The sequence below is a fragment of the Octopus sinensis genome, linkage group LG4 (assembly GCF_006345805.1).
Source record: "Octopus sinensis linkage group LG4, ASM634580v1, whole genome shotgun sequence".
NCBI classification, from domain to species: Eukaryota; Metazoa; Mollusca; class Cephalopoda; order Octopoda; family Octopodidae; genus Octopus; species Octopus sinensis.
Window position 1 is genome coordinate 25,246,099 of NC_043000.1, and position 10,551 is coordinate 25,256,649.

Consider the following 10,551-nt stretch of genomic DNA (forward strand, 5'->3'; position numbering starts at 1 on the left):
CACAACCCTGTACATAACTCCATGTCCCCCTACATGGCCTTGCTTTTTGCTTTTTGAGCCAAAAAATTAACTAACTAACTAACGTTATCATTAAAAAAAATAATAAGTTAACAGCAGTGCATGGTGACAAAAGTATTTCTGTACTGAAGTTAGTTTCGAACTGTGTCTGCAAAGTCAATGTATTCGGAGGTTAAAATAATATATACAAGAGCTGCTAAAGCTAATCAACATAGGCTTTGTCACAATGTTATAGAATAATCTGTATAATCATTACGAAGGAGTGTTAAAAATAATCAAAAAACCAAGCAATAACGTAAAAATCAATCTGTGTCTTTTGAAATGGAAATCATATACAAGTTGCACAATACAATGTGTAGTATAGTTACAAAGCGCTGCAGAGATAACCTTCAACATAACATTTATATATATATATGTATACGTGGGCGATGCGGGCTTTGTTTATACACAGGTACATACACACATGAAAGGAAACAACATGAGAGGTTATTTATAAGATGCTTAATTACACTATCTTACGTACGTCTCATTAGTATAAGGTCATTATTAGTGAGGTATACAATATTACAAATCACGTAATCCATGCATGCTGTCAAATCGTCGGAGACAGGTAATTATTAAATGTAATATTACTGGAGAGAAAAGCGGCGAGCTGGCAGAAACGTTAGCAGGCCGGGCGAAACCGTATTTCGTCTGCCGTTACGTTCTGAGTTCAAATTCCACCGAGGTCGACTTTACCTTTCATCATTTCGGGGTCGATAAATTAAGTACCAGTGACCCACTGGAGTCGATGTAATCGACTTAATCCGTCTGTCTGTCCTTGTTTGTCTCCTCTGTGTTTAGCCCATTGTGGGTAGTAAAGAAATAGGTATTTCATCTGCCGTTACGTTCTGAGTTCAAATTCCGCCGAGGTCGACTTTGCCTTTCATCCTTTCAGAGTCGAAAAATTAAGTACCAGTTACGCACTGGGGTCGATGTAATCGACTTAATCCGGTTGTCTTTCCTTGTTTGTCATCTCTGTGTTTATCCCCTTGTGGGTAGTAAGGAAAAAAAGAATAAAAGGCGATCTGGCAGAAACGTTAGCAGGCCGGGCGAAATGCTTAGCGGTATTTCGTCTGTCTTTACGTTCTGAGTTCAAATTCCGCCGAGATCGACTTTGCCTTTCATCCTTTCGGGGTCGATAAATTAAGCACCAGTTACGCACTGGGGTCGATGTAATCGACTTAATCCGTTTGTCTGTCCTTGTTTGTCCTCTCTGTGTTTAGCCCCTTGTGGGTAGTAAAGAAATAGGTATTTCGTCTGTCTTTACGTTCTGAGTTCAAATTTTGCCGAGGTCGACTTTGCTTTCTATCCATTCTGGGTCGATAAATAAAGTACCAGTTGCGTACTGGGGTCGCTCAAATCGACTGCCACCCCTCCTCAAAAATTTCGGGCCTTGTGCCTAGAGTAGAGTAGAACAGAATATTACTGGAGATAACGTGTTACAGTAGTAGCCATCCTGCATTAGATGAATATATATGTTGGTTTGTTTACGTTCCAGTAACTTAGCGATTCGGTAAAATAACCCGATAGAATATGTACCAGACTTTTAAAAAGACAGGGACTGGTGTCGATCTGTTGACTAAAACTCTTCAAATACTTGTTGCCCAGCATGGCCGTAGTCCAATAACTGAAGCAACTAAAAGACAAAAGACAAATATAAAAAAAAAAAAAAACAGAAGCTCTTAGTGTGAATATTTCATTAAAATAAGTGATATAAATGACAATTAAAATTCTCAGATAAGATCAATTTTAAAATTCAGACACTGCTGGGATATTTTTTCAGCCACGTTTGGATTCCTTTTCTTTCTTTCTGAACTAGAAGAATATTTTAATATCATTACTTTTTTTCTTTCATGCTGTGCACTCCACGTTCAAAATTACTTGCATTTACAAGAGCAGGGGAATCTAAAAATTCCCATCTTTTTAAACTCTTCAACTGGAAGCCCCTCACCTAAACGAAAGTACACATTTTCACTGAATGCGATAATTGATCAAGAATGCACATCAAACGAGAGGCCAGAAGCCTCTTACACTTTTTCATCCAGTAAACATCATCACTAAGATATTGCATTCATACTTTGATTATTTTTGTTTTGGCATTGTACGAAGTTTCTGCCGAATTCAAAGAAGTTTGTTATTGATCCACTGCGCGCAACTGAAGCAGCACTGGTTTAAAATAGCCATCTATCTATCAAGTCTAAAGTATATACCATCTTTAAAAGATTTTATCTTGAACGAAAACGGTAGCATCTTGCCTCTCAACGGTGTATCTTTTACCTTTTATTTGTTTTAGTCATTTGACTGCGGCCATGCTGGGGCACTACCTTGAAGAGTTTTTAAAGCCTGGTTCTTTTTCCGAACCGCTAAGATACGGGAACGTGAACAAACCAACAGCAGTTATCAAGCAATGATGGTGAACAAACACAGAGCAAAGACACACACTACACACACACACACACATACGCGAGCACGCATAAATATACACGACGGGTTTCTTTCAGTTTCCGTTTACCAAATCCACTCACAAGGCCTTGGTCGACCCGAAGCTATAGCAGATGACACTTGCCCAAGATTCCACGCAGTGGGACTGAACCCGGGGGTCATGTGGTTGGGAAGCGAACTTCTAACCACACAGCCGCACCTGCGCCATAGAAGACTATCTTAATTAAATGATGCTTCAATTGCATATACTGGATTTACATTCTGCTCAACAACTATTTGCCATATTCACGGTTTCCTAAATAACTGAGGCGAAAATTTTCGTCAATGCAAATTTTTCGTCTAGGCATCTGGCTGCGAGCACATGTCGTTGATAAAGCCCAACAAGTCCAAAATGCATCAAGCGTTCTCGCTAGCCATTGCTATATTTTTTTGTCTACCTCCGATATATATATAATCAGCCGAAATTGCGAAGATAATCTGGTACTTGACTGAGGAAAGAAAACTTCGAATGATCCGTCCTTATTTTCTTTGTTTCGTCTATCTGGATGTTTTGTTGTCCCTTTTGTGTATCACCTAACTGTCTGGATGTTTTGCGTTCTTGTTCCATTTTGTATTTTATATTTATATATATATATATATATATATATATATATATATATATATATATATATATATATATATATATATATATATATATATACATATATATATATATATATATATATATATAATATATATATATATTATATATATATAATATATATATATATATATATATATATATATTATATATATAATATATATATATATATATATACATACGTGTGTGTGTAGGTATGTCATTGTTCAGTTTTATTTTTAGATTTCTTGCCAGTAGAAAAAGACCCGGTTTCTAACATTGATCCAAGGCTCCTTCATTGGAATTTCAACATCAACAAGGTATTTTTGCTTGTATGTATGTATGTATGTATGTATGTATGTATGTATGTATGTATGTATGTATGTATGTATGTATGTATGTATGTATGTATGTATGTATGTATGTATGTATGTATGTATGTATAGTTTGTTTTTAACACATCACGCCTTTAAGAGATTTTATCTCGGTCGAAAACCTCAAGACGTATGTATATACGTTAAGTATGATACACAGATGGCTACTTCTCACTGTAGGCATTTGCAGAACGACACAAAATCATGTAAAACTCTCATTGTTTGTGTGCAATTCTTTATTGTGGATTAGACAGAATCTCGAGCCAGTACTTACTGGATCATTAAACTTGCTTCTTCTTCACATTATAGAACTAATATCTCATCCTTTACAGTAAAATACTTTGAGAGCCATTCCACTTCATTTATATAAATAGTATCTAAAGAATATATTGAACACTGTAACACTTGCGAATTCTCAAATTCTTTTGTACCGCAAACCTACTAAACACTGAATATACGAAACGTGAAAGAATTTTCAGTTTGTACATTTATTTATTTTCTTTCATCCAAGTTCAAGTCTCCTCTGTAAACAATGCTGTTCTGAGAGACGTTTTCGAAATGATGTTGCTCCATTATACAGGGTGTTCAAAAAGTCTCTCCACGGTGAAGTTTTTCCATCCTGCGCATCACCATGGTGCTACTTCAAGAGTTTTTCGGTGGACGGATTATTTCGAAGGGACTTTGGCCACCAAGATCACCTGATTTAACACCTATTTCTTTACTACACACAAGGGGCTAAACACAGAGGGGACGAACAAGAACAGACACATGGATTAAGTCGATTATATCGACTCTAGTGCGTAACTGGTATTTATTTAATCGACCCCGAAAGGATGAAAGACAAAGTCGACCTCGGCGGAATTTGAACTCAGAACGTAACAGCAAACGAAATACTGCTAAGCATTTCGCCCGGCGTACTAACGTTTCTGCCAGCTCGCCGCCTTATATGATTTAACACCACCAGACTTTTTTCCTGGGAAGAAAGTAAAGGATCAGTGTACAAGAATCGCCCGAAAACCATTAAATACTTACTGCGGAGAGAATTTTTGAACACCCTATATTTCCCCTGTATAACTCGCGTTCCAACTGATGTCAACATTACCATTTTCTAAAGTTAAGTTTGTGTTTTACGTAAATATTTGTGAAAAATATCGGGAAATGAAGTGATAATAGTCACCGCATTTCCCGACGTTTTCACGAACTGTCGACTTCAAAATATCAATAAACACAACCTTTTGAATGATTTCATTTTGGTGTCTGTATATGACATACACTATTTTAATTTTTGGAACGGTAACACCAATGTGTCCGTCAATAATCAACATATGCAAAGCAGATTTCCTCAACTTATTCATTACTTAACATCGACGTCGTCAAAGAATTCAAAAGCAAAGTTCTAGATGTACCACTTTTCAGAAATATCTACATATTTACTCAAGTGTGAATTAATTTCTAAGATAAAATGCACCGATGTGTTAAATTTAACTGCTAGAATAACTTTTAACCTTAGAAGCACCAGACTTCTTTTGGCGCCTGTTTCCTCTACAGACCGATCAGTAGTTACATTTGTCTCAGGCATTTCTGATTTTAACAAAGAAATCAACTACATTGAGGTTGACAGTATCGACCAAGCCCCTCCCCTCAAAGATTTCTAGCCTTGTGACAAATATAGTGATCCCTCGGCTATCGTGGATGTTACGTTCCAAAACCCCCCGCGAGAAGTGAAAGTCCGCTATGTAGAAACAGTACTGTACTGTATATTTTTAAAATATAAAGGCGTAGGAGTGGCTGTGTGGTAAGTAGCTTGCTTACCAACCACATGGTTCCGGGTTCAGTCCCACTTCGTCGCAACTTGGCCAAGTGTCTTCTACTATAGCCTCGGGCCAACCAAAGCCTTGCAAGTGGATTTGGTAGACGGAAACTGAAAGAAGCCCGTCGTATATATGTATATGTATATATATATGTGTTGTGTGTGTGTATGTGTTTGTTTTTTTTTGTTTTTTTCCCCAACATTGCTTGACAACTGATGCTGGTATGTTTACGTCCCCGTAACTTAGCAGTTCGGCAAAAGAGAACGATAGAATAAGTACTAGGCTTACAAAGAATAAGTCCTGGAGTCGATATGCTCGACTAAAGGCGATGCTCCAGCATAGCTGCAGTCAAATGACTGAAACATTTAAAAAAAGAGATAATTTGCATATATCTATTTATTATAAATGCAAAACACCAGCACACACTCGCCTCCCGAGTTCCGTTTTCCATACAATATGCGCAATTCTTTGTTAACTCATCTACGGCACGCTCCATATTTTCTTTTAATTTCTTCTAATTAATGTGTTATACAGTGCAGTACTGTTCTGTCTTTTTATTTATTAATTTATTAATTTTAGGCGTGAAAATGCTTATTTTACCACAGAAATAATTAAAATCTAAAAGACATAAATACCTATCGGCTGCAGAAACCCGTGATATACTGAGGAATCTGTGATATAAATTTACATATATTAGGCAAAAAAAACCCCGCGATGTACGGAGGGTGCGATAGGTGAACCGCGATATGGCGAGTGATTACTGTATATATTTATAGTTTGCAATTTTGAAATAACTAAAAGTTGTTTTAATCATACAAGACTTAAGAATAGAGTTAAGTCACTAATTTTCTATTTTTAAAGAAATTTGTTTTTAAGTTTAATATTCGTCGTTTTGTTGTTGTTGTTGTTTTTGCCCCTACGAAAGAGAAAAACATATTTTTCCGATTTTTTGTGCGATTTCATTAAAAAGTAAAAGCTAACTTTACAGGATTTTTTTTCGACAGAAATTCGAATCTTTCAAACAATTCTATTATGTTTTGTCTTTTCTGTTTTACTCGCGTTTCAGTAAAAGAGAAAAGACAAAAGATAACAGAATCGTTTCCAGCCGCATAAATCGACTCCGGTATTTATATTTCTTTTCTTAAGTCTGGTACTTTTTTTTTCTATCTGACCCTTTTGCCGAACCACTAAGTTATAGTGTTTGTTGTTAACACAATGTTTCGGTTGATATATACCCTCCAGCCTTCATCAGGTGTCTTGGGGGAAGTTTCGAACTCGGAAACTTGGGGTTATTAACCACAAGATTCCGAGTTCGAATCCAGGCAGTGACCTGAATAATAATAATAATAATAATAATAATAATAATAATGAGAAGAAGAAGAAGAAGAAGAAGATCGAAAAACACCTTAGGAATGAGAACCCACGTTCGAAATTTTCCCCCAAGACACCCGATGAAGGCTGGAGGGTATATCAGCCGAAACGTGTTAACAACAAACAATATGAGAATGTAAATAATATAAAAATAATGTACATAATAATCCTCATCTCTTAATACAGAACTGTAGTATATATATATATATAATATATATATATAATATATATATATATATAATATATGACGGACTTATATGTGTGTGTGTGTGTTCGTGGTACGTGTGTGTGTGCGTGTGGTGCATGTCTTTGTGCCTGTCCCCACTACCGCTTGACGACTGGTGTTGGTATGTTTACGTCCCCATAACTTAGCTGTTCGGCAAAAAAAAGTAAGTACTGGAGTCGATTCATTCGACTGAAAATTGTTCAAGGCGGTGCCCCAGCATGGCCGCAGCCCAATGACTGCAACAAGTAAAAGATAAAAAAACAATGTTTTAAACATAACTATATCTCTTTGTTTTATCCCGGCAGCTGTATTTTGTCTTTACCAAACAATGGTTTAACATGGTAAAACTGGTATAGTTGGTATTACTGGTATTCCTTACTGGTGAAGGCGCGTGACTTAGTAATTCGGGTGTTGCACTCATGATCATAAATTCGTGATTTCGATTCCCAGACCAAGCGCTGTGTTGTATTCTTAAGGACCAAGGGTTTACATGAATGATATTTTCTGTACTAATAATTACATTTCATTAAGAAGTGCTCACAGCCTAATTAGCGAGATCAAATATCATTACTGGACAAACTATGGTGGCGAGCTGGCGGAATCATTAGCACGCCGGGCGAAATACTTAGCGGTATTTCGTCTGCGGTTACGTTCTGAGTTCAAATTCCGCCGAGGTCGACTTTGCCTTTCATCCTTTCGGGGTCGATTAAATAAGTACCAGTTACGCACTGGGGTCGATGTAATCGACTTAATCCGTTTGTCTGTCCTTGTTTGTTCTCTCTGTATTTAGCCCCTTGTGGGTAGTAAAGAAATAGGTACTTCGCCGGTCGCTACGTTCTGAGTTCAAATTCCGCCGAGGTTGAGTTTGCTTTCATCCTTTCGAGGTCGATTAAATAAGTACCTGTTACGACCTGGAATTGATATAATCGACAAGCCCGCTTCTTCAAAAATTTTCAAGGCTTTGTTCCTAGAGTAAAAGTAATCATTACTGGACAAACTTAAGCGGTGACCTGGCGGAATCGTTCGGACACTGGACGAAATGCTTAGCAGTTTTTCACCCGTCGCTACATTCTGAGTTCAAATTCCGCCGAAGTCGACTTCGCCTTTCATCCTTTCGGGGTCGATAAATTAAGTGCCAGTTGAACACTTGGGTCGATGTAATCGACTCATCCCCACCTCTCCCAAGCTGCCCCTGTGGAAAAAAAAATTGAAATAATTATTGCTGGACAAACTGAAATTAGCTATCCTTTAATTTCGCTATGAAAATCACAAGCTTTCAGAAATTATAATATTGTCAGGCGGAGTTTTGTATTGATCTGCAAATATTTCAAGATCTGACGTGTGGAATGCTTGTGTAGCAGTGCAGACAATGTCGATTTCATCGAGGAAGTGAGCTAATGTACTGCACAAACATTTGATCACTATAAACGAATTATCTGTACTGGTTGTTCAACCAGAAATTGCGGAACCCACATCTGTCGTTTATCATAGCAGATTCCCGCTCCACTAGTGTTCAATACAATTATATATTACTAGTATATTACAGGTACTCATTTCAAATGTAGTAAAGTGAGAATAAGCTCTAGCATGGACCTTCTAGTGTTTCTCCCAACTATTTCTGGCAGAGATAGTCGTCAAGTTACCCTCAAATCCTGCACTACGATATTAAAATTTAACAAAAGGAAACATTCTTTTCTGCTCTAGGCACAAAGCTCGAACTTTTTTGGGGAAGCGGACCAGTCGATTAGATCGACCTCGGTATGCAAATGGTACTTAAATTATCGATCCCGAAAGGATGAAAGGCAAAGTCGACCTCGGCGGAATTTGAACTCAGAACGTAGCGGCAGACGAAATAACTATTTCTTTACTACCCACAAGGGGCTAAACACGGAGAGGACAAACAAGGACAGACAAACGGATTAAGTTGATTATATCGACTCCAGTGCGTAACTGGTACTTATTTAATCGACCCCAAAAGGATGAAAGGCAAAGTCGACCTCGGCGGAATTTGAACTCAGAACGTAGCGGTAGACGAAATACCGCTAAGCATTTCGCCTGGCGCGCTAACGTTTCTGCCAGCTCGCCGCCTTGGAAATGTAATGTATTCTTTTCTTCTCTAGACACAAAGCCCGAAATTTTGGGGGAGAGGGTCAGTCGATTATAGCGACCCCAGTGCGTAACTAGTACTTATTTAGTCGACCCCGAAAGGATGAAAGGCAAAGTCAACCTCGGCGGAATTTGAACTCAGAACGTAGTGGCAGACAAAATACCTATTTCTTTACTACCCACAAGGGGCTAAACACAGAGGGGACAAACAAGGACAGACAAACGGATGAAGTCGATTATATCGATTCCAGTGTATAACTGCTACTTATTTAATCGACCCCGAAAGGATGAAAGGCAAAGTCGACCTCGGTGGAATTTGAACTCAGAACGTAGCGGCGGACGAAATACCGCTAAGCATTTCGCCCGGCGTGCTGACGTTTCTGCCAGCTTGCCGCCTTAAGGAAAGAAACACATTGGACAATCCAGTTCCAGGTATTCAATTATCTGAAACTGCACGTGATGGTTACAGCTAGAATGTCTTTCATTTAAGGCAGCGGTTCCCAACCGGGGTCTATATGACCTTTGGGGGTCCATGTAAGATTTTGTTGCTAAAATTTCTGTACAATTAAATTGGATATACTTGTACACTGCACAAAATATTTCAGCAATTTTTTTTTATACAATTCCGATTATTTCATTATATAAACATAATATGATTTTTTTTAAAGATTGAATGGCTGTGAAGGTCCTACAGACTAAAATTGGTAACAAAGTTGTCCGTAGGCAAAAAAAAAAACCGGTTGAGAACCACTGATCTAAGGTATATTCGACCAGGCTTTGTCTTGGGGGTTAAACAGCAACTACTTGGAATCTCTTGGTTTTACTATCGTCTGCGCTGTCTGCTGACAAGGAATTTATTTTTGTAATCAAATAACGAGTGTGGAGACATATGGCTTAGTAGTTAGAGCAGCGGACTCGCGGGTTCGAATCTCAGACCGGGCGATGTGTGTGTTTATGAGCGAAACACCTAACCTCCACGCGGCTCCGGCAGAAGGTAATAGCGAACCTCTGCTGACTCTTTCGCCACATCTTTCTCTCACTCTTTCCTCCTGCATCTTGCAGCTCACCTGCGATGGACCGGCGTCCCATCCAGGTGGGGAACCTATACGCCAAGGAAACCGGGAAAGAGACCCTTTTGAGCCAGACATGGCTGGAGAAGATACAAACAACAACAGCAATCAAATGATGTTTCCAGAATTTCCTACAATAACAGCGACTAATAAAAATCCCATAAATACGACCTAACTGGAGAGATTTATCTAGTCGCTCCACTTGCTAGAAATAGCAACCATATCTCCATAAAATCACATCCTATTATGGTGAATATCTAAGCTGAAAAATTATGTTGCATTATGTTATTCTAGTTACTTTATAACTGGAAAATTACGGGATTGTTATGGCCGGGATACTTTTGATCACAGGTCTGCTGAGTCAGAACTAACCCGGGGACTAAACACTAACAATTACAGTAACAACAACTACTACTACAACAACAACAACAACCATTAAGAGATTAATTGTTGAGTGCCTTTTATTTTCTCT

At 38.1% G+C, this 10,551-nt stretch overlaps 1 long non-coding RNA gene across 1 annotated transcript; it reads right to left on the reverse strand.

The window, feature by feature from the left end:
* Positions 1–4,110: 4,110 nt before the first annotated feature.
* LOC118763215 lies at positions 4,111–4,551 on the reverse strand. Its single transcript, XR_004998965.1, has 2 exons — positions 4,454–4,551; positions 4,111–4,205 (listed from the first exon to the last, which is right to left on the reverse strand). It is a non-coding gene; the product is annotated as an uncharacterized LOC118763215 (long non-coding RNA).
* Between the last annotated feature and the right edge of the window lie 6,000 nt (positions 4,552–10,551).